This window comes from Rana temporaria, chromosome 1 (genome assembly GCF_905171775.1).
Source record: "Rana temporaria chromosome 1, aRanTem1.1, whole genome shotgun sequence".
Lineage (NCBI taxonomy): Eukaryota > Metazoa > Chordata > Amphibia > Anura > Ranidae > Rana > Rana temporaria.
This window is the reverse complement of record NC_053489.1, coordinates 337,020,756-337,042,276: the sequence shown is the minus strand read 5'-3', so window position 1 is coordinate 337,042,276 and position 21,521 is coordinate 337,020,756. Positions and strand designations below refer to the sequence as shown.

The following is a 21,521-nucleotide window of genomic DNA, read 5'->3' as shown; positions in this document are numbered from 1 at the left end:
ACGGAACTGCCTTGAAAGAGGCAACCATCAGACCCAGAACCCTCATGCAGAATCGAAGAGATGACCACTTCTGGGTCGACAACTGCTGCACCGCAGATTGTAGTGTCTGAAGTTTCTCCGTTGGGAGAAAAACTCTCACGGCATCCAGGACTAGCCCCAGGTATTCCAGTCGCTGAGACGGTACCAACACTGACTTCTGGATATTCAGAAGCCAGCCAAACTCTCGGAGAGTCTGACACGTGATAGACACGTCCTCTTCTAACTCTGAGCTTGAGGAAGCTCTCAGGAGAAGGTCGTCCAGATATCCTACGATAGCGATCCCACGTTGCCTCAGCAGGGCCAGAATCGGGGTGAGCACCTTGGTGAAAACCCATGGTGCCGAGGCCAGGCCGAACAGGAGGGCCACAAATTGAAAGTGGTCCTCCCCGATCGCAAAGCGCAGAAATCTCTGGTGCTTTGTGCATATGGGAACATGTAGGTATGCGTCCATGATATCCAAGGACGCCATAAAATCCCCCTGATGGAGCGCTGCCACTACCGAGCGAATCGACTCCATGCTGAATTTTTGCACTTTGACAAAACAATTGAGGGCCTTGAGGTCCAGGATTGGACGAACCCCTTCCTTCTTGGGAACTACAAACAGATTGGAGTAAAACCCCTGAAATCGTTCCATCGAGGGAACCGGCACAATCATTCCCCTGACCAGAAGATCCTGGACAGCCCCTGACTGATCCTTCCGGCGATTCGGAGGAAGCTGGAGGTTGGAAGGAAAAAATCTGTTTGGTGGACAAGAAAGAAACTCTATCTTGTACCCCGAGGAAACCACTTCGCAAACCCAACGGTTGGAAAGAAGAGACCTCCACCGAGCCGCAAATTCACGAAGCCGCCCCCCACCCGAGACACGGGCGGGGGCAGACCTTCATGCGGAAGCAGGTTTGTCCGCAGGCTTGTTAGGCTTGCGGTACCAGGTGCGCTTCTGCCCTGCAGCGGGGGTCTTAGCACCTTAAAAACTTTTACCTGCTGCACTGCGCGGGCGAAAAAAACACTTGGGGGTAGTAAAGGAGGGCCCTTGCTTACGGCGAGGCTCCTTGCCCTTCCCAGACTGTGGGAGCAGTGTGCTCTTACCACCTGTGGCATCCTTTATGATGTCATCCAGGGACACCCCAAAAAGCCGTTCACCCTTAAAGGGTAAATCCACCAAGGCCTTCTTTGAGGACTGGTCCGCAGACCAACACTTCAGCCACACAAGGCAATGTAGTACCACCGCGTAGGCGGAGGCTCTGGAGAGCAAAGGGAGCGTATCCAGGGCCGACTCACAGACAAACTTCAGGCCCTAAACCAACTGTTCAGCCAGGTCCACACAGGTCTCAGAAGCATTCTGCGCTTCCAGCTCCTGTAGCAAGAACTTTGCCCGTTCGGTAAGTGTCTGCGGCACCAGAGTCCCGGCCAAAACCGGTCTTACTGCCGAACCCACTACTGTGAACATGGAGCGGGCCACAGCCTCCACTCTCCTATCTGCAGGGTCCTTAAAGGCGGGAGCCCCTTCCACAGGCAACGTGGTGGCTTTGCTCAATCTGGACATGGGAGGGTCCACTGACGGAGGAGAAATCCACTTTTTTTAAAAAGTCCGCTACAAAGGGATAACGGGTCGCAAAGTATTTTGGAACAGCAAAAGCCCTCATCATCTGACATGACAGAACCAGAGCCAGACGCAATAGCAGGGCCTGATTCTGTGTCAGAGACATCCCCAGAAGCAGGCTCAGGGAGGGGGCGCTTTTTACCCCCCTTCTGGCCACTTGTCGCTTCAATCCTGGCGAGAAATGCCTCAAGGACTGCCGTCATAGCCTCTACAGAGGCGGCAGGGGCACTAAAGGTTAACTCAGGCATTGTTGGGGTAGAAGCCTCTGGTTCAGGTTCCATGGTACCCAACCGCTTATGCCTCCCTAGCACTGCAAGGCAGAAAACCCACCGGTCACCTCCCGGCTGCAAAACAGAAGGCAGGGGACCCCCAGGGAACTCACCACCCCACCCGGTTGCAGTGTGAGCTGAAGCAAAAATGTATAAGAAAGAACCGGGACGGCCGCACTCCAAAAATAAAAATTTGTTCCTTTTAATAAAAACTGGTCACAACATGGATGTCACAGCAAAAAATCAGGAAAAAGGGCTAACGCGTTTCACACTCTCAGTGCTTATTCATATCTAAGCGTTTGGACCCCAAGTGTTTGGACTCCACTTTGCAGTTCTCTGGGACCTCTGAGCGGTAAACTTTCTTTCTTTTCCCAGTGTGAGCTGAAGCGCTGAGAAGTGCTGAGAAGTGCTGGCTGCGCTGTCCCTCAGGAAGTGATTTGCGGGCTTTTGCTGCGCTATTCCAGGCACTGAGGCCAAGACTTTTCCAAGATGGCCGCCGCATGAGGTAAACAACAGCATGCGGGCCACAAGAAAATGGCCACCGAGCTATGTAAACCGTGTCCGCGGCAAAATGGCAGCCATACACGTTTTAAAAAAATACAGTGACACAGCAAAAACACGGCCCAGCACATACAGCAACTCCCCTAACGTAAAAAACAACAGCACCTCACAGTACACAGTCCCCGGTAGTGATAGAACCCCAGGAGGGCCCCCCCCCCTTACAGCCACCACCCAGCATGGGGAAGGAGGGAGAGGAAGGGAGAGAGGAAAGCAGGGTGGACCCTCATTCGACCTCCCCAGGGAAGCGCCAGCCATACCATCTTGCCAGGGCAAGGGGCCTACTTACCCGTCCTGCGACCACCGGCTGGAGGCATTCCCGGACAGAACCAACGTCCGCTAAACGGCATGGCTGTCGGCCAGACACACTGTGACAAGGCCATAGAGACCGGTCATATGTGTGCCCTGGAACATGTAGTTCCCCGGCCAACCCTGGAGCAACGGGGCATGTCGTGGACGACCCAGAGCTGAGCTGAGGGCCGGCACACGCTCGATGGCCGAACATGGGGGGACTACAAAGATTGAGATCCAGCCTGTCACCCAGTCGGCAGTTGATAGTAGACTTCAGAGTCAAAAATGCAGGAACAAAACAAAATAAAACGAAAAAATCTCAAAAAAATTCCAGAGTACATGGACTCCAGAAGGCCATGTCTCTCCTGACGCTAGGCAGAAAAAAAATGGAGCTGCTGAGGCAGAGTGTGGGTTATACCCAGGGGACCATGCCCCCTGGGAGGAGCTGTACTGAGGAAAGTGTTTTTAACACTTAAAGTGCTGTTTTCTGCCTAGTCTCTCCTGGAAGGAAGGAAGGATATAATACCCTAAGGTCAAAGGCTGCTGTGTCCGTCCATGAACGGAAGAGAAATATTGATTTTAACTTAAGAAACAAGTGTCAGAAAAAGATTTGGACTTTAAGTGGTTAAACTTCCTGCATTTACTCAGAAGTTTGCTCTAAGAAGGAAGTTAGTTACAATGTTTCATGTTGTTACAAACTTGTAATGAGGACCCTGATGTAAGATTGGACGCTGGTGTGAGTCCTGATGTAAGAGTGGACTCTGGTGGGGACCCTGATGTAAGGGGGACACTAATGGGGACCCTGATGTAAGGGGGACACTAATGGGGACCCTGATGTGAGAGTGGACTCTGGTGGGGACCCTGATATAAGGGGGACAGTAAAGGGACCCTGATGTAAGAGGGACACTAATGGGGACCCTGATGTGAGAGTGGACTCTGGGGGGGACCCTGATGTAAGGGGGACACTAATGGGGACCCTGATGTGAGAGTGGACTCTGGTGGGGACCCTGATGTAAGGGGGACACTAATGGGGACCCTGATGTGAGAGTGGACTCTGGTGGGGACCCTGATGTAAGGGGACAGTAAAGGGACCCTGATGTAAGAGGGACACTAATGGGGACCCTGATGTAAGAGTGGACTCTGGTGGGGACCCTGATGTAAGGGGGACAGTAATGGGGATCCTGATGTAAGGGGACAGTAATGAGGATCCTGATGTAAGGGGGACAGTAATGGGGACCCTGATGTAAGGGGGACAGTAAAGGGACCCTGATGTAAGGAGGACACTAATGGGGACCCTGATGTGAGAGTGGACTCTGGTGGGGACCCTGATGTAAGGGGGACAGTAATGGGGACCCTGATGTAAGGGGACAGTAATGGGGACCCTGATGTAAGGGGACAGTAATGGGGATCCTGATGTAAGGGGACAGTAATGGGGACCCTGATGTAAGGGGACAGTAATGGGGATCCTGATGTAAGGGGGGCAGTAATGGGGACCCTGATGTAAGGGGACAGTAATGGGATCCTGATGTAAGGGGACAGTAATGGGGACCCTGATGTAAGGGGGACAGTAATGGGGATCCTGATGTAAGGGGGACAGTAAAGGGGACCCTGACGTAAGGGGGACAGTAATGGGGACCCTGATGTAAGGGGACAGTAATGGGGATCCTGATGTAAGGGGACAGTAATGGGGATCCTGATGTAAGGGGACAGTAATGGGGACCCTGATGTAAGGGGACAGTAATGGGATCCTGATGTAAGGGGACAGTAATGGGGACCCTGATGTAAGGGGGACAGTAATGGGGATCCTGATGTAAGGGGGACAGTAAAGGGGACCCTGACGTAAGGGGGACAGTAATGGGGACCCTGATGTAAGGGGACAGTAATGGGGATCCTGATGTAAGGGGACAGTAATGGGGACCCTGATGTAAGGGGACAGTAATGGGGACCCTGATGTAAGGGGACAGTAATGGGGACCCTGACGTAAGGGGGACAGTAAAGGGGACGCTGATGTTAGAATTATGCCTGTAATAAATAATAAAATAAATAAGGGATGAAGGGGGTGTTTTTGTGGTGGTGAATGTTAGTAAAATACACTATATGGCCCTCATGGTGAGAAGCCTGTAGTATACTATTATCACAGAGAATAAAAGTCCGTTTGGAATGATTATTTAGGGTTCTATCATGTCATATAACACCAGTTACCTCTCTATCACATTAAACTTGGATTTGTGGTTACGTATAAATGGAGTGTGAAGCCGTGTGTGGTCCCTCATCCTCCAGCCATGCTCTACAAGCCATATCCCACAGCAGCTGCCCGCTCAGACGGCTGGAGTATGCGAGAGGCGCGCCCCCGTGCCCGGCTGGAATATTCCGACAACAATGGGAGCATCAGGCGGGAGCGCGCCTCCTCCTCCTCCAGCTGGATCGAACTTCAGAGTTCGAATGGGACCGTCTCGGAGGGGGGCGGGGCCACGGCACTTTAGTGAATGGGAGGTGTGGACGGCGGAGTGTATTTGTTATTACATACTTCCTGTGGTATATTTATGAGGCAGGATTCCATTTCCGGGAGCAGATAGCAGCCCGTAGCTCCCCTCCCCTGTCTGTATGTGTATATAAGATCACCGACTGGGCGGAGCTGCGGGGAGAGGGGACCCTGTCTAGGTTATTACACCCCTCCTCCTCCCTCCCTACAGACACACTCAACTGAGAGGTGGATGGGGGACACCTACCCCCCCACCCCCCCACTACAGGAGATTGATATCATCGCTCTATGATTGTCCTCCATATCAGCACAACTTATTAGACACTTCAGACACAGCACGTCCTCCAGGCATTCCTATGGAGATCCATCTGCAGGTAGGTACCCTGCTGGGGGTGGGCTGTGGAGGAGGAGGAGGAGGGGGGGTGTTATATATTACTTCTCTTATTACATGACCTATTTAAGCTTCGCCTGTATGAATGAAGCATAGAGTGGAGTGTGAGGAGTGCTAGCTCCGGGGACTAGTTCTTGTGACGTCATCGGCATTAGAGCATGAGCCTCAGTTTCAGCACCACGGGGCTGGAGGATGACTGGAGCCCTGCTGTGTGTGTCTCATTGTGTCTAATGGGTCCACATCATCCTATACACAGGATCCAGACACTCACAACTTCACTACTACTACTACTTGTCTACTACTTCCTCAGCCCTCCTTCATGTCTCCTCTAACAAAGAGGCTGCCTGTCCTCCATACTGCTCATATTATATAAGGACCTTCTACTCCTACTGACACTAAATCATATCCTTATCCTCCAATAATAATAATAATGATAATCCTCCACAAATAACCCACCAACATCCTCATTAACCACTGACCCTACAGAAGATTTTACCCCCCCACTTCAGGACCAGGCTATTTTATTTTTTTTGCTATTGGGCACTGCGCTACTTTAACTGGCGATTGCGCACTCATGCAACACCGTCTAAAAATAAAATGTATATATTTTTGTTTTACACAAATACATTTTTTTTTGGGGTGGTACTTGATCACCACTGGTTTATTTTACATTTTTTTTATATATTTATAAAAAAAATATATAATAATAATTAAAAGACAAAAACAAGTTTATTCTTTTTTTGGTTATTGTTATAAAATTTAGCAAATGAATAATCTTTCTTCATAAATTTAGGGTAGACTTTAGTCTACTACATTTGTTTGGTGTATATTATTTAGTCTGTGTCATATAAACGATACCGCCTTAAAGTGATACTAAAGGTAAATTATTATAAAAAAAAGAGGTTTATACCTACGTGCTCTGTGCAGCCATATTGCACAGAGCGGTCCCTTACCTCCTCATTGGCTGTTCTCTGGGTGCTCTCCACTATTCCTTCGGGACAGTTCACGTCATATAAATGCAGTCAGGATGCGTTGCAGATGCTTCTCTGCATGTGCATTTTTGATGCGTTCCAGTGCGTTTTTTGATGCAGTCCGTTGCACCCCCCCTTTTTTTTTTTACGGTCAGTTCACAGCATAGAGATGCATTCTAGAAGCTTTTCTGTATGCATGTTTTTGGTGCGTTGCAGTGTGTTTTTAATGCGTTTTTTGATGCAGTGCATTTTTTCTCCTGCTCTTTTTTTTCTTAACCTTAACGCGGAATTCCACCCAAAAGTGGATCTTCCACTCATTTGTCTCCCCCCGCCCATCTCTGGTTTGGGGGGGATCTGATACCTGACAGGTATCCTGTGCCCACTTCCGGAAGATCTCACTGTGGCGAATTACGCCAGCAGCTCGGCTTCCTCCCTCCTCCTTCCCCCATCGCCAGGCCAGTAGGAGAGAGGAGCGGAGCAGAGCGCATTCGCAGTAGGGTTTCAGGCGTGGAGCTGTAAGTACACTGTCGGGTACCCTTACCCTCAATGGTGGTGGCAGCACCCGACAACTGATGGAAACATCGTCTGGGGTGCTGACATCGCTGGCCTCCAGGACAGGCAAGAGTCAAAATACTAAAAGTCAGCAGCTGCAATATGTGTAGCTGCTGTCTTTTATTTTTTGCAGTGGTGGGCGGACCTCCGCTTTAAATAAGGACATGCATGTTCGAGTGCATCTGGTGCGTTCCAGTGTTATTTTGGTGCGTTGAGGTGCTTTAGACCCCTTTCACACTGGAGCGGTTTGCAGGCGCTATTGCGCTAAAAATGGGGCCTGCAAACCGACCCTAAACAGCGGCTGCCGTTTCATCAGGCTGAAAGCCCCCGAGGGCTTTCACACTGGAGCAGTTTGCTAGGAGGACCACTCCAAAAGTCCTGCTAGATGCATCTTTGGAGCGGTCGTTTGGCCTCCTGGCTCTTTTTTTAACATCCTCCAATCCACGGGGATGTTAAGGAATGAGCCTGGATGCCGGCCGAGGTTCGGAGATTTCTGTCTGTAAGGATTGCGCCTGCGCAGTCCTTACAGGAACCATCTGGATAGGGGAACCATAACGACAAGTCACCGGCAGTATTTACCCTTTTTTCGGCTGCTAGCGAGGGTTAAAACCGCACCACTAGCGGCCGAATATCGCAGCAATTCCGACAGTATAGTATAAAAATAGCGGCGCTATACTGCCACCGCACCTCCTGCCCCAGTGTGAAAGATGCCTTAAAGTGCATTCCGGTGCGTTTTTGATGCATTGTACAGCATTCCAGTACAGTCCAGTGCAGGAAAAATGCAGCATGTTCTACTTTGTTTTCTGGAACTTCAAGCACCGGTGTGAGCTATGCCATTCAAAATCATATAACCTACTTTCCAGGCAATTTTTATGCAGAAAAAAAACATACTGGACTGCATGTGGTGTGAACTGGCCCTCAACTCTAAAGTGCTTTTGGTGCGTTTAGGTGCATTTCAGTGCAGTGCCTTTTAGAGCGTTCCAGTACAGTCCAGTGCACGAACAATGTAACGTGTTTTTTTTTTTTTTTCTGTAACCAGGAACTGCAAGCACCGTTGTGAACTATACCATTTAAAACCATATAAACTACTTTGCAGACATTTTTGTTGCACGAAATAAAATGCACTGGACTGCATATGGTGTGAGCTGGCCATCAGACAAATTTATATCTTTTTTTTTTTTTTTTTTTTTTTTCATTGAAATAGAGCTTTGTTTTGGTGGTATTTGATCACCACCATTTTTTTTTTTATCTTTTGGGATATAAATGGAAAAAAGACCAAAAATTTTGAGGAAAAATATAAATTTACTTTCTGCTATAAAACATATCCCATAAAATCAAATTTCTTCATGAATTTAGACCAAAATGTATTCTGTGCATGTCTTTTGATAAAAAAATCCCACTAAAGGGCATATTGATTGGTTTGTGTGAAAGTTATAGCGCCTACAAACTATGGGATGGATACTGGAATTTGTGTGTATGGGGGGGGGGGGGGGTTTCTACTAATGGCGGAGATCAGCAACTTATAACAAGACGATGCGCAGCGGAAAATCTGACACTAACTGACGTGGAGGAGAACTGACTGACACTGACATCACCAGTGACATTATTACAGTGAACAGTAATAATACTATACACTGTCACTGTACTAATGACACTGACTGGGAAGGGGTTACCATTCAAGGAATATCAAAAGGTTAAAGTGTTACTAAACCCAGGAGGACCCTGCATTCACTATATCTGGTCTCCCACGGTACACATGGAAATGCAATAGTTTTAGTAAATATGAACTGCTACATACCTTTTCTCATCAGCAGTATGACTTCTTATGACAGTCTTATGACTTCTATAATTGTCTGGGTAAATCTTGTTCATTTTACATTCACTGTCCAATGAGGCTGCAGGACCCCTGACCCTCTGTCTGACAGTGCTGATTGGCCTTGTGCTGATCACATGCACTCCCAAGAAAAAAAAACCTCTAGCAATACACGCCAAATTGAGCATGTGCGGCTTGTCCCCTAGCCTCTGTTGTATCAGGAGATGGATTGGGGACAGTGGAACAAGGGAAGGATCAGAGGAGACAGGATGAAACAGCCTTTTTACACAATTCAGATGATTAACCCCTTAGGTTCCACAGTGAGTATAAGAGGCATGCTTTACTGCACTGTTGTGGGTTTAGTAACACTTTAAAAGTGTAATGTGTGTAACGTGTGTTGATCTTTACTACAGATCTGTTTCTCATCAGCCATGAGAAACTGAGAGATTGCTCCCTCGGTACAGAGATAAAGAACAGTGGTAAACAACACAGAGCTCTGGGCTGTGATTGCCCACAGCCGATCAGCAGATTCCAGGTGTGAATCATTGGCCGGGACTTGCTGACAGGCTCCCACTGTGTACAATCCGCACTTGTTTTGTGAAGCGCTGCGCAAACTGTCTGTGCTATATAAATCCTGTATAATAATATATCCCAAAAGGAAAACACCTGCCGTTGTAACTGCTTATAAAATGTGAGCTGGAGTTTGGCTTTAATGTGTTAGTGTATTCAAATCTGCTAGTACATCTAACGCTACCCTTGCCTCGGACTGACAATGCTGCTGGCAGCTGTGCCTCCCGTTCTCATTCATCCAGAGTGGTGTCTGTATAATACAGGACGTATGTTACAGGGCATCCATAGACACAATGCCAGTAAGCCATGCCCTCGCTCCCTCCTCACAGGAGTCTGCCTGACAGCAGGAGGAGCCATAGGCTACTGTGAGGCCCTGTACACACGAGGAGACATGTCCGATGAAATCGGTCCGCAGACCGTTTTCATTGGACATGTCTCCTGGGATATTTTGGTCTGATGTGTGTACACACCATCAGACCAAAATCCCTGCGGATAGTGAACGCGGTGACGTGGCGGTGACTGTGACGCGGCGACGTACGCAAACCAGGAAGTTCAATGCTTCCACGCATGCGTCCAATGAATTCGACGCATGCGCGGGATTTCGGTCCGCTGGTTAGACGTACTAACCAGCGGACATGTCCGACGGACAGGTTTCCAGCTGACAAGTTTCTAAGCATGCTAAGAAACTTTTGTCTGCTGGAAACCTGTCTGCTAGGCCAGGAAACCTGTCCGCTAGGCCGTACACACTGTCGGACATGTCCGCGGAAACTGGTTCGCGGACCAGTTTCAGCGGACATGTTCGGTCGTGTGTACAGGGCCTCAGTGTCTCCTGTGAGACCAGGAAGCGAGGAGAGTGGTGCTGCAGCCTGGACAGTGCTGGATTAGTGAGAGGGGATAGGTAGGTGTTTAGGGATGGGGGGTTGTTAGGATAGGTGTTTTTTTTTTTTTTTTCATCAGAGGAGTTGGGAGTGTTTACCGTAATGCAGAAAATGTATTAAGTAAAAAAAAACAAAAACATTTTGACTTTGGGACCCCTTTAAATTACTGCTGCTAAAGAAAGACAGTAAAGAGGGTGGGCTTTAACCTCCCTGGCGGTAAACCCGAGCGTGACTCGGGGTTTTGGTTTTTCATGTTAGGATCGGTAACCCCGAGTCACGCTTGGGCTGGACGTGCAGAGTGTGCAGCGGCGCGGCTTACCTTCTCGCTGGATCCACAGGCAAGTTACTTACCTTGTCCCTGGATCCAGCGATGCCACCCCGCTGTGTGAGCGAGCGGGACCTCCTCGCTCGATTCACAGTCTCCCCGTGTGCCGCCGATCTCCGTTCCCTGCGACGTTACGACGCACGGGAGCGGAGAACGGCGCCAAATTCAAAAAAGTAAACAAACACTTTACATACAGTATACTGTAATCTTATAGATTACAGTACTGTATGTAAAAAATACACACACCCCTTGTCCCTAGTGGTCTGCCCAGTGTCCTGCATGTACTTTTATAAAAAATAAAAAATGTCATTTCTGCCTAAAAACTGTAGATTGTCCAAAAGTGTCCCTTTATGTAAAAAATGGTTTTAGATCAGCTAGAAAACAGCGATAATAAATTATAATCACTTGCAGAAATGTGCGATAGCGATTTGTGGGGAAATTCGTCATAAAAAAAAAAAATAATGACAGTGACAATTCTGCAACTGAGCACATTTCAGTGATTTTGAGTTGATTACATTATTGAATAATTTTTATTATAATTATATTATTATTTGTTAAAATTATTTATAATTATTTATTATATTATAATTTATAATTTTGTTTTAAAAAAAAATCATACCCGGGATGCCTACAAGACTCTTGCTTTGTCAGATTTAAGTGAGTTATTTCTAAAAATGACAGGCCTACATTATAAAACTCCAAATTTCCTTGCAAAATAATTGTACCGCTTTTGGTACGTAATTCCAGACAGAATCATACCGCCAGGGAGGTTAAGGTCCACATGCCACAGATATGCATCCACAGACAGCTCTCAATCTCAATGATCAGTTGCTGGCAGGACATGCTCCTGATGACATTGTCACTGTCACAGCCAATCACAGTGGTCAAATTAACAGGAAGTACACGCCGACCCCCCCTCCCCCTTTTTAAGACCTGCTTAAAGGGACACTGCAGTAGGATTGCACTAGTTTCAGTGCGAAACGCGTCAGCAGTCATGTTTTATTTTATTTTGCTGTGACTTGTAGTGCTGTCCTTCTTTTAATAAAAGGCTACCATTTGTTCAGAGTGCGGCTGTCCAGAGACAATCTTTGTTCCAGCATTGGGTTAATGGCTTTGTAATATATTTTGCATGAAATAGTTTCTGAGGCCTCGTACACACGACCGAACATGTCTGCTGAAACTGATCCGCGGACCAGTTTCAGCGGACATGTTCGGTCGTGTGTACGGCCGACCAGACAATTTTCCGGCGGATCGGACAGGTTTCCAGCGGACAAATGTTTCTTAGCATGCTAAGAAACATGTCCGCTGGAAGCCAGTCCGTCGGACATGTTCGGTCGTCTGTACGACTTACCGGACATGTCCGCTCGGCCGAAAGCCCTCGCATGCGTCAAAGTGATTCAACGCATGCGTGGAAGCATTGACCTTCCAGGGTCGTGCACGTCGCCGCGTCATCGTCGCAGCGACGGTGCGGCCACGTCACCGCGTATCCTGTCCTCGCGGATTTCGGTTTGATGGTGTGTACAACCATCAGACTGAAATCTTCGAGCGGACATGTCCGATGAAAACGGTCCGCGGACCGTTTTCATCGGACATGTCCCCTCGTGTGTACGAGGCCTGACTGTTTTTCGGCCTCGTTGTAATGTCTATGGTAAGCTCTTTAACTTGCACATGATTGGATGATGGAAGTCGGCAGAGCTTTGCCTCATTTTCTAAGCTCTAAAGCAGTGTTTCTCAACCTTTTTCAGTCAAGGCAGCCTATAAAATTATAGACAATCTCAATGCACCCTTTAAAATTCTGGACAATCTCGAGGCACCCCATTCTAAAATGTAAAAAACGATTCTGTTAGCTTTACATACTTCAGCAACATCAACACACGCAGGACACCCAATGTTAGAGGTGAATTTTTTTCTTCCAAAGCAAATACTTTTCCACACTGGTACTGACTAGTATTCTAATGTTTCGCCTCTCCTTCAGTTTCTCTCCATCAATCAGCTAATACGACCCCAGTGCTGAGGGAGAGGGGCATAGAAGGGTCAAACATGGATGCTGTGGAGGCAACAGACTTCTCCTTATTAACGGATGAGGTCATTAGTTGCTAGGATGTTATTGTCTAGAAAGTCGTAATGGTGAATAATGAAAACCCATGGCTAAAAGGCAGGCTTGATCCACCTGTTGGCTTGTATACAATTTTAGGCATTTTGCCAAGGCACCCCTGAAGAAACATCAAGGCACCCTGGTTGGAACAGGTGTGTTTTTGCACCAAATCACTTTATAGAGGAACTTCACTGGTGTTATGCACAATTCACATACTCACATACCCAGCCAGCAAATCTAGCATTGTCCTGTTTTCATCCCCCACGTTCCGTTGTTCTATGCTGCCATCTTCTTTCCTGGCATTATCAGGAGCCAGCTACCTCTTCCCGGCTCAGGCAGCCAAGCTCCCTAATGACACAACACTAGCTTCACCCTCCTCCAGCCACAGAACATGAACATCCTGGGGTCCCCAAAGACTTCAGAACCTGTTGGCAGCTTGGTCACTGTGCTGAGCAGAACACTGTAGCCAACTGACACATTTATGTGTTTAGGTTCACTTGCCACATTCATTCATATGTGTGTTATACTGGCAGAAAGACCCTAATCCTTCTGATGGAGACTCATTTACTAAATAAGTTGAAAATATTCATACAATAACTTGTGTGACTGTTCAATTCAATGGATTCTTCATGTGAAAAGCCAATTCCTGTTTAACTAGTTTCATCTGCACATGATTGGAAAGCTTATATGGCTATTCACACAGATTCTCAACCTTTTTAGTAAATCAATCTCATTGTATTAGGTGCCATTTGTTTTTTTAAATTTGAGAACACTCATATTTATCATGCAACACCAATGATTTTATTAGTTTTACTGCAGCTCATTCACACAGGCAATAAAAACTTGTAGCCGGATTCAGGTAGAGCGGCGTACATTTGAGCGGGCGTAGCGCAGCTCATTTGCGCTACGCCGACGTAACATAGAGCGGCAAGGCCAGTAAATGGGCCGGCATAAGCCCGCCTAATTCAAAGTAGGCAGGTAGTGGGCGTGATGTATTAAAATGAATCGTAACCCCATGTAAATGAATGGCCGAACGAACAGCGCATGTGCGCGCATGCTCAGAATCACGTCGCATATACTCCCTAAGATACGACGGCTCAATGCGTTCGACGTGAATGTAACCTACGCCCAGCCCCATTCACGTACGACTTACGTGAACAACGTAAAATACGACGGCTGTTCTGTCGTCCATAACTTTGCATGGGTTGCGCCACCTATAGAGGTGTTTTATCTTTACGCCGGACATACGCCTTACGTAAACGGCGTAGCTTACTGCGACGGGCGCAAGTACGTTCGTGAATTGGCGTATCTAGGTCATTTACATATTCGACGCATAAAACAATGGAAGCGGCCAGCGTAAATATGCGCCCAAGATACGATGGCGTAGGAGACTCACGTCGGTCGTAGGAAGCCAAAATTCAGGCGTATCTTGTACTGTGAATTAGGCGCATAGATACGACTACGCATCCGTGGACTTACGCGGCGTATCATTAGATACGTTGGCGTAAGTCTTTGTGAATCCGGGCCATAGCGTTTAGCTGGTTTAAACTGAAAGAAAGATTGTGACTAAAATATGATCCCAAAGTACTTGTGTTTATGCGTGTATGTGCATAAAATCTGCAGACCTACACATGTAGCTCTGCCAGCAAGACCCTTACTTTCATGCAGAAAATACGAGTCTAAATGCAGCATTTTTTTCTGCCTGCAGGAATGAGCCCTACAGTAACGCGGGAGCCTCCCTCTTGCGGATTTCGCTTTTTCAGCGGAGGATCCCAGATGACAGGTCCTATCCACTCCTCTCTATGGCGGCCTGTCTGTTTGCATCCGATCCGCCAAACGGATGGAAAATAGGCCCACCGTCCGTCTGGATTTAGCGGGTAGGATCAGATTGGATGTCGATGGATGTCAGCGGACATGTGCCGCTCCATAGAGGAGACTCCAAGGTCCAATCAGGTCTGCCTAAAAAACTGGTAGGTGGACCTAATCGGAAAGCCCATGTGAAAGGACCCTAAGTTAGAGAACAAGAGCATTTTTTTCCCACAATATTTTTATTGAGAAAAAGCTTTGCATACAAAAAAAACAGTAAACAGACATCAGTAGTGATGAATATCATAAACACAGGTCATCCAAGCCACAATCAAGTAGGCCCAGTATATACCATAAGCAGACAAATAATACCTAAGTTAGGTTGTCAATATAATAATACATTCCACTAGGAAGATTGGTGAAGGTAAAACCACCAGCACTCAAGAGCCTATGGAACAGGCAATGTGAAATCCAAAAGATTGGTAAAATGAAAAATACAGTAATCGGAAAAAAAAATTGATTCGATTAAAATTTGACCCACCAGATGGGCAAAGAACAGTAATAGGCAAAATGGAGTATAAGAAAAAAAAAAAGACATGATGGAAGCAAGAGAGGAGAAGAGCAAAAAAAGGGGGGGGGGGTAAAAAGGGGGAGGGGTGTGTCCCCCCCTCCCCTTGGGGTGTCCGTGGCGAACACGGGCAAGCACGATGAAGAATCTACGAATCTAAAAAACACAAGGGGCGGAAAATTGACAGGAACTGAGCTAGCCAGCGTTGCCAAATTCTCAAATTTGTCCTGAGTATCTACAAGTATCGCCGCAAAGGAGCGTAATATTTGCCATGTAGCTTTGTGAAATAGATTGTCTTGTCTCAGAGGGAATGACTGTTTTTGGAATACAGCAGAGAGCCCTGGTTCACACTGGTTTTGCCGTTATACAGGTTTTGTCTAAAAATATACAGTAGAGCCTATCAGGCAGGTCTTAATTAAAGCCCCATTTCATATGTAGGTTGTCAGCTACTGGTGGATTGAATAAAGGTTTAGGATTGGAATTCTAATGAGATTGCAGTCTTGATTTGGCTGATACGATTATGGCTTTGCAATTTCACATTTTGGTTATGCTTTGCTTAGGGGACGTGACATATGAAAGCATGCTGATCTTCTCATTGAGATTAGTTGTATCAAAGTATCAAAGCAAGATCATGTGAAAACTGCAAAGAGAAAATAAACGATTCATCTCCCTTCAAATGTAACTAAATTAATTATGTAAATTATAAACAATGTTCTGTTCAGAAATCAAGGTATGCATATATATATATATATATATATATATATATATATATATATATATATATATATATATATATATATATATATATATAATTTTTTTTTTCAAACTTAGGTGTGAATACAGGACTTTTGGTGTGCAATTTCCCTTTGTGCTGGTAACCTAATCTGTCTTAGATTCCAGACTTTCATAATAGAGCTGTAAGACAGGACAGATACTGAATGTTCCCTAGACAGGCCAAGTCAGATTTCACGATCGGAAAAGAGAAATAGCTAGTAGAAGTCTCATTCAATAAACGTGTTCTGTAATGTTGGAGACGATTCGCACTTCTTCAGTTCTGATCGATGTAAGAAACGTATACCAGCATTCATAGCCTTTTTTAGAATAGCAAAATCAATTTTTTTATGATCTTATTTAACCACTTCAATACAGGGCACTTTCACCCCCTTCCTGCCAAGGCCAATATTCAGCTTTCAGCGCTGTTGCACTTTTGAAAGAAAATTCTGCGGTCATGCAACACTTTACCCATGTGAAATTTTTATAATTTTTCCAATCACAATTAGAGCTTTCTTTTGGTGGTATTTGATCACCACTGGATTTTTTTATTTGCTAAATAAATAAAAAAAGACCAAAATATATTTAAAAAAAAATGTAAATAAAGTTTTCTCCTTCACTGATGGGAACTGATGAGGTGGCACTGATGGGCACTGATGGTAAGGCAATAATATGCTGCACTGATGGCCATTGATAAGCAGCACTGATACGCAGCAATGATGGGCACTGGTAGGTGACACTGATTGGCACTGATAGGTGGCACTGATGGGCAGCAATTATTGGTGGCACTAATGAGCACTGATGGATGGTACTAGTGGGAAATGATGGGCACTGATAGCAGTAGTGAGGAGGCACTGACCAGCATTACTGATGGACATGGATTGACATCCCTGGTGGGCATGGATTGGTACTCTAGGTGGGTACTGCTGATGGGTCTGCACTAATAATCAATGCGCTGATTATCAGCGCAGACCCCTTTGTCGGGAGAGCCACTAAACGTCTCTCCTCTACTTGCGCCCTGTCAGCACGAATAGAGGAAAAGCGGAAATCCAGTATTTTTTTTTGCATGCTTTCTTTCCATATAGAAAATGAAGAGTTTACTAAAGTGACAAATTCTTGTAGGACAGGATAAAAACTCAAAAGTAATGTCATGTGTAGTGTATTTGTATTGTATTTTCGAAAGACAACTGTGCTGTTTAAACAAAAATCGTAGGATCCGATATCGTACGAGAATTTTTTGTGCTTGTCCTTTCGGATAATATTGGATGAACTGTCGTGATCAGCTCTCGAAAGCTGTGTATTAATGATCAGATTATCATATGATTGCTTTTGAAAGTGGTATTTTTTGTACAATTTTCTGATCGTGTGTACAAGCCATAAGGTCCCTATCTTACATGCGCACACGTAAACTAGGGCCAATTTAGACAGGAGCCAATTATAGTGATTATAAATGATCACCTAGTAAAACAACCCATTCAGTTTCAAATAGAAAGGAAAGGCAATATATTTTTGTATAGATATAGAAAAATTATAAATAACTTTTTTTTTTTTTTATAAGTGATCACATTTCCTCTGTTCTCAGCTGCATAAGAGCTGAGGGGAGGAGAAGCAGCAGCATACAGCTTCCCAGTGGATGGCTGTGCTCCGGGGGCTTGTGAGGACTAGTCTGATCATTGGAGGCTACACTGAAGCCTTGTACACACGACCGAGGAACTCAACGGGAAACACATCGTTTTCCTCGTCGAGTTCCTTGTTAGGCTGTCGAGGAACTCGACAAGGCAAGTTTCTCCATTCCCGTCGAGGAAATAGAGAACTTGCTCTCTTTTTGGCTCGTCGAGTTTCTCGACAGTTTCCTCGACGAAAATGTACACACGACCGGTTTCCTCGGCAAAAAAATATCTCCCAGCAAGTTTCTTGCTGGTTTTTGCCGAGAAACTCGGTTGTGTGTACGAGGCCTGAGTTGCCAGCATAGATAGAGAATTGACCACTGTGTGCTCTCCTGCTTAGTGTGGTCAGTGTTTAATAGGAAAGCAGAGGGACTAGCAGGAAAACCAGGGATTTCACATAAAGGAAGCAATACAAAGAGAACAGAAGACTTTCTCATACAAGATACCATAGTTCAGCAGGCACATATCAGCAATATGGAGTGTTGGGGTAACAAATGCTTTAACCACTTAAAGACCGGGCTTTTTCTGGCACTTTTTGTTTAACAAAAATGTAACAAGCAGGTTTCATTGCTAAAAAATTAGTTAGAACCCCCAAACATATTTCTTTTTTTTTTTTAAAGCAGAGGCCCTAGAGAATAAATAGGTGGGTTTTGCATTTTTTTTGTCACACTGTATTTGCATCTTAATGCAATAAAGCACAATACATACCCCAATTTTTTGTAAAATATAAAAGATGATGTTATGCAGAGTAAATAAATACCCAACCTGCCGCGCGTTACATTTTTTTTTTTTTTACACTGTTACTTTAAAAAAAAAAAAAAATGTCTTGATCACTTTCATTGCTGTCACAAGAAATGTAAACATCCTTGTGACAGCAATAGGCATGTAGCAGGCACTGTTTATAGAGGTATCTGGGGTCCCTTCTCTGCACCTCCAACTGGAGGACCTCCGAGCGCTGGAAGTGACTGCTTTCTTTTATATTGAAGCATGGAGTTACACCTTGCATTTGAAAATGTTTGGTAAATAGTTGCTGAAGCAACCTGCAGACCAGATATAGAGACAGCACTTTAGTTAGACATTACAGTGCTAACATATGAAAAATATGGTAAATGTAACATTTTGTGATGTGTATAGCATCTGCTTGGTTTTTACTTATCATAATAACACTTTCCCTGGAATTCCTGAAGATCGGCACAGGCAGATTTTGTGTGTCTCTCATGCGTTCTAAAAATGGTGCCGAATGCGCAAAAATCACATACCTGTCTAGAACTTTTAGAATTCACCTAAGACACTTTTGCGAAATCTGTCTAAGACAGTTTTTTTCTCTGTATGCCAAAATAGTTGGTCTTAATTAGCTCCACTTTTACATTTGGTGCAATACAATGTAAAAATTGTGCATTCAATGCAACAAGATGTAAAAGTATTGCATTCAGTGTGACACAATGTAAAATTGTTGCATTCAATGCGACACTATGTAAAATTGCATTCAATGTGACACAATGTGAAAGTGGCTCATTTTAGAACTACTTGAATTTGGTGCACAAATTGCTGTCATAACCAAAAGTCATGCGTCATGAATTTTATACAATACATTGCCAAGAAGGATTAACATAAGAAAATTAGCGCAACAGCTTTATTGAGTCTCCCCCCTCCCCTTGAGTTTAAACATTAATCAGGAAAACAGGTTAATTTTTTTTTTTTTTTAATTAATCTTTTTTTATTTTAAAACAAAATAATACAATACATAGTACATAATACAAAAGCGATAATACAACCCGACCATCACAATCCTACTTATTATTATACATCCCCTATTAGGCATATATCTCTTTCGTTCATATCTCCCCCCCCCCCCCCCCCCCCGGAATCCCGGGAAGGGCATCCAAGAAAAACAAGGACAACAACAAAACACAAACAAAGAAGGAGAAAAAAAAAAAAAGGAAAGAGGAGGAAAAAAATAAATAAATTAAGAATCAGGATTTTCCTTTCCACCAACCCCTCTCTACAGTCCTGTATAGCCATACACATATCCCTTTAACATTCCCGGTCTTCTCGATCTTCTTCTATAACGTTCGACCAGACCCTCCTTAGGCCTCTCCTCTGGCGTCCGTATAGGACTTCCAGGGTGTCCACGTTCTTAAATATTTTTCCTTTTGGTATTGTGCTGTCAGGACTAACTCTTCTAATTTACTTATTTCTTTAACTCTACCTATCCACATCTCCACTGTTGGTGGGCTTGATGACTTCCACTTCTTCGTTATACATGCCTTTGCAGCGTCTAAGAGGTGGCGTATGATTGTTTCCCTGTAATCTTTCTGATATTTGATTTAAATGTAGAAGGTAGAATTCTGGGTCTTCCGGGATCTCGTGTTTTGAACAGAGCTGAATAGCTCTTTTAATCTCTAACCAAAAACTCCTCAACATAGGGCAATCCCAGAATATATGTAACATCATTCCTTTGGTTTCCTGGCACCTCCAACATTTATTGGTTACCTCTGGGAAAATTTTATTTAGTCTTTCTGGTGTCCTATACCATCTCGTAAAGATCTTATAATTTGTCTCTTGTATTCTCACGCAAATTGATGTCTCGTGTGCTCGCCTATATATACATTGACACTGTTCCGGACTAAATGTCTTTTCTAGTTCTCTTTCCCATTCTTGAACGCACTTTGGAGGGTGGACTCCTGATTGCACTAGTAACTCATAGCTTATTGAGAGAGTATGTGATAGCGTTCCTCTTTCATTACACATTTTCTCAAACCTCATGAGGGGTCTTTCGAAGCTCTCAGGATTCGGCAAGGTATTCAAGAAATGGACCATCTGAAGTGCGCTCCAGAATTTTAGACGAAATACCTTTCCTGTTTCCATCAGTTCCTCTATTGTTACCCATCTCCCCATTTGGATATACCTCGCTACTTGTGTGCACTCCCAATGGGAAGAGGGGGTTACCTATCACTGGGTATAATGGAGAGGTCCTAGGCTCAATACCTATCATAGGTAGTACTGTTGCGCAAATCCTCACCGTGTTGCCCACTATCGGATTTTTGTTTGTTTCTTTTGGCGACGAGGCAAACCACCATGGTGCTCTTTCAAGGGGTATTTTATATTGTGCCTGTTCAATTTGTACCCATAGTTTCGTGTCATAGACACGAAACAGGTTAATTTCTATGAGCAACAATCAATTTTATAATTTTCTTGCAGGGTACCTGTACTTTAATATAGACTTCTATTAGATCAGGCAGTTTTGATGCATTTTCTGAAAGAGCACCAACCTTCCTGCAAGTTTATAGCAAAAGAGCAAGTACCGGTAACCCGCACAAAATCACTGCGCTGCAAGGAAACCACACTGGAGCAGTGAAAAAGGGCCTTACCCTGTGTTTTAGCATGCTGTGCATACTAGCTCATTATGCCTTTTGTCTTGCAGGGTTTTTTTTTTTAAGTGGGTTTACTTTCTCTTTAATGTTTCCAAACACTGCTAAAAGGGGTGCTTTTATTGGTGCCTGTGTCTCTGCAGAAAGAACTTTTTCTTACTTCTGTCCCCTCTTAGGCTGGCTTCACATCTCCACGTTGTGGCAACCTGTGGTAAAGATGCACTATATTGCATGGTCGGTGTACATTGCAGTACCATTAATTATTGATGGCATTAAAAGGCACTACAGTGTATTGGGTTGTGGCGTGTTGGCAGCCCATTCAAAATTAATGGTCTGTGTTAACCCAATCCATGTATCTCAATGTATCCTTTCTATATATGCACAGTACATGGGGCAAGCGATTGCAGCCCCCCCCCCCCCCCTCGGCCTACCTGTAGGTCACCAGGCATATTAGTGCAGTGTGGTGAAGGGTGCAAGGTACCAGCACCCAGCACAAGATGCAGC

The 21,521-nt window shown here is 45.1% G+C and overlaps 1 protein-coding gene across 3 annotated transcripts in view; it reads left to right on the top strand.

Moving 5' to 3' along the window:
• The first annotated feature begins 5,261 nt into the window (after positions 1-5,261).
• Positions 5,262-21,521, top strand: part of KIAA1958 (KIAA1958 ortholog) — a 95,407-nt gene continuing 79,147 nt past the window's right edge. The window contains exon 1 of one of the 3 annotated variants that reach the window (XM_040361216.1): positions 5,262-5,613. The gene's annotated coding sequence lies outside the window, so the exon portion shown is untranslated. The remainder of the gene's footprint in view (positions 5,614-21,521) is intronic. The other 2 variants (XM_040361209.1, XM_040361200.1) reach the window with 2 other exon arrangements.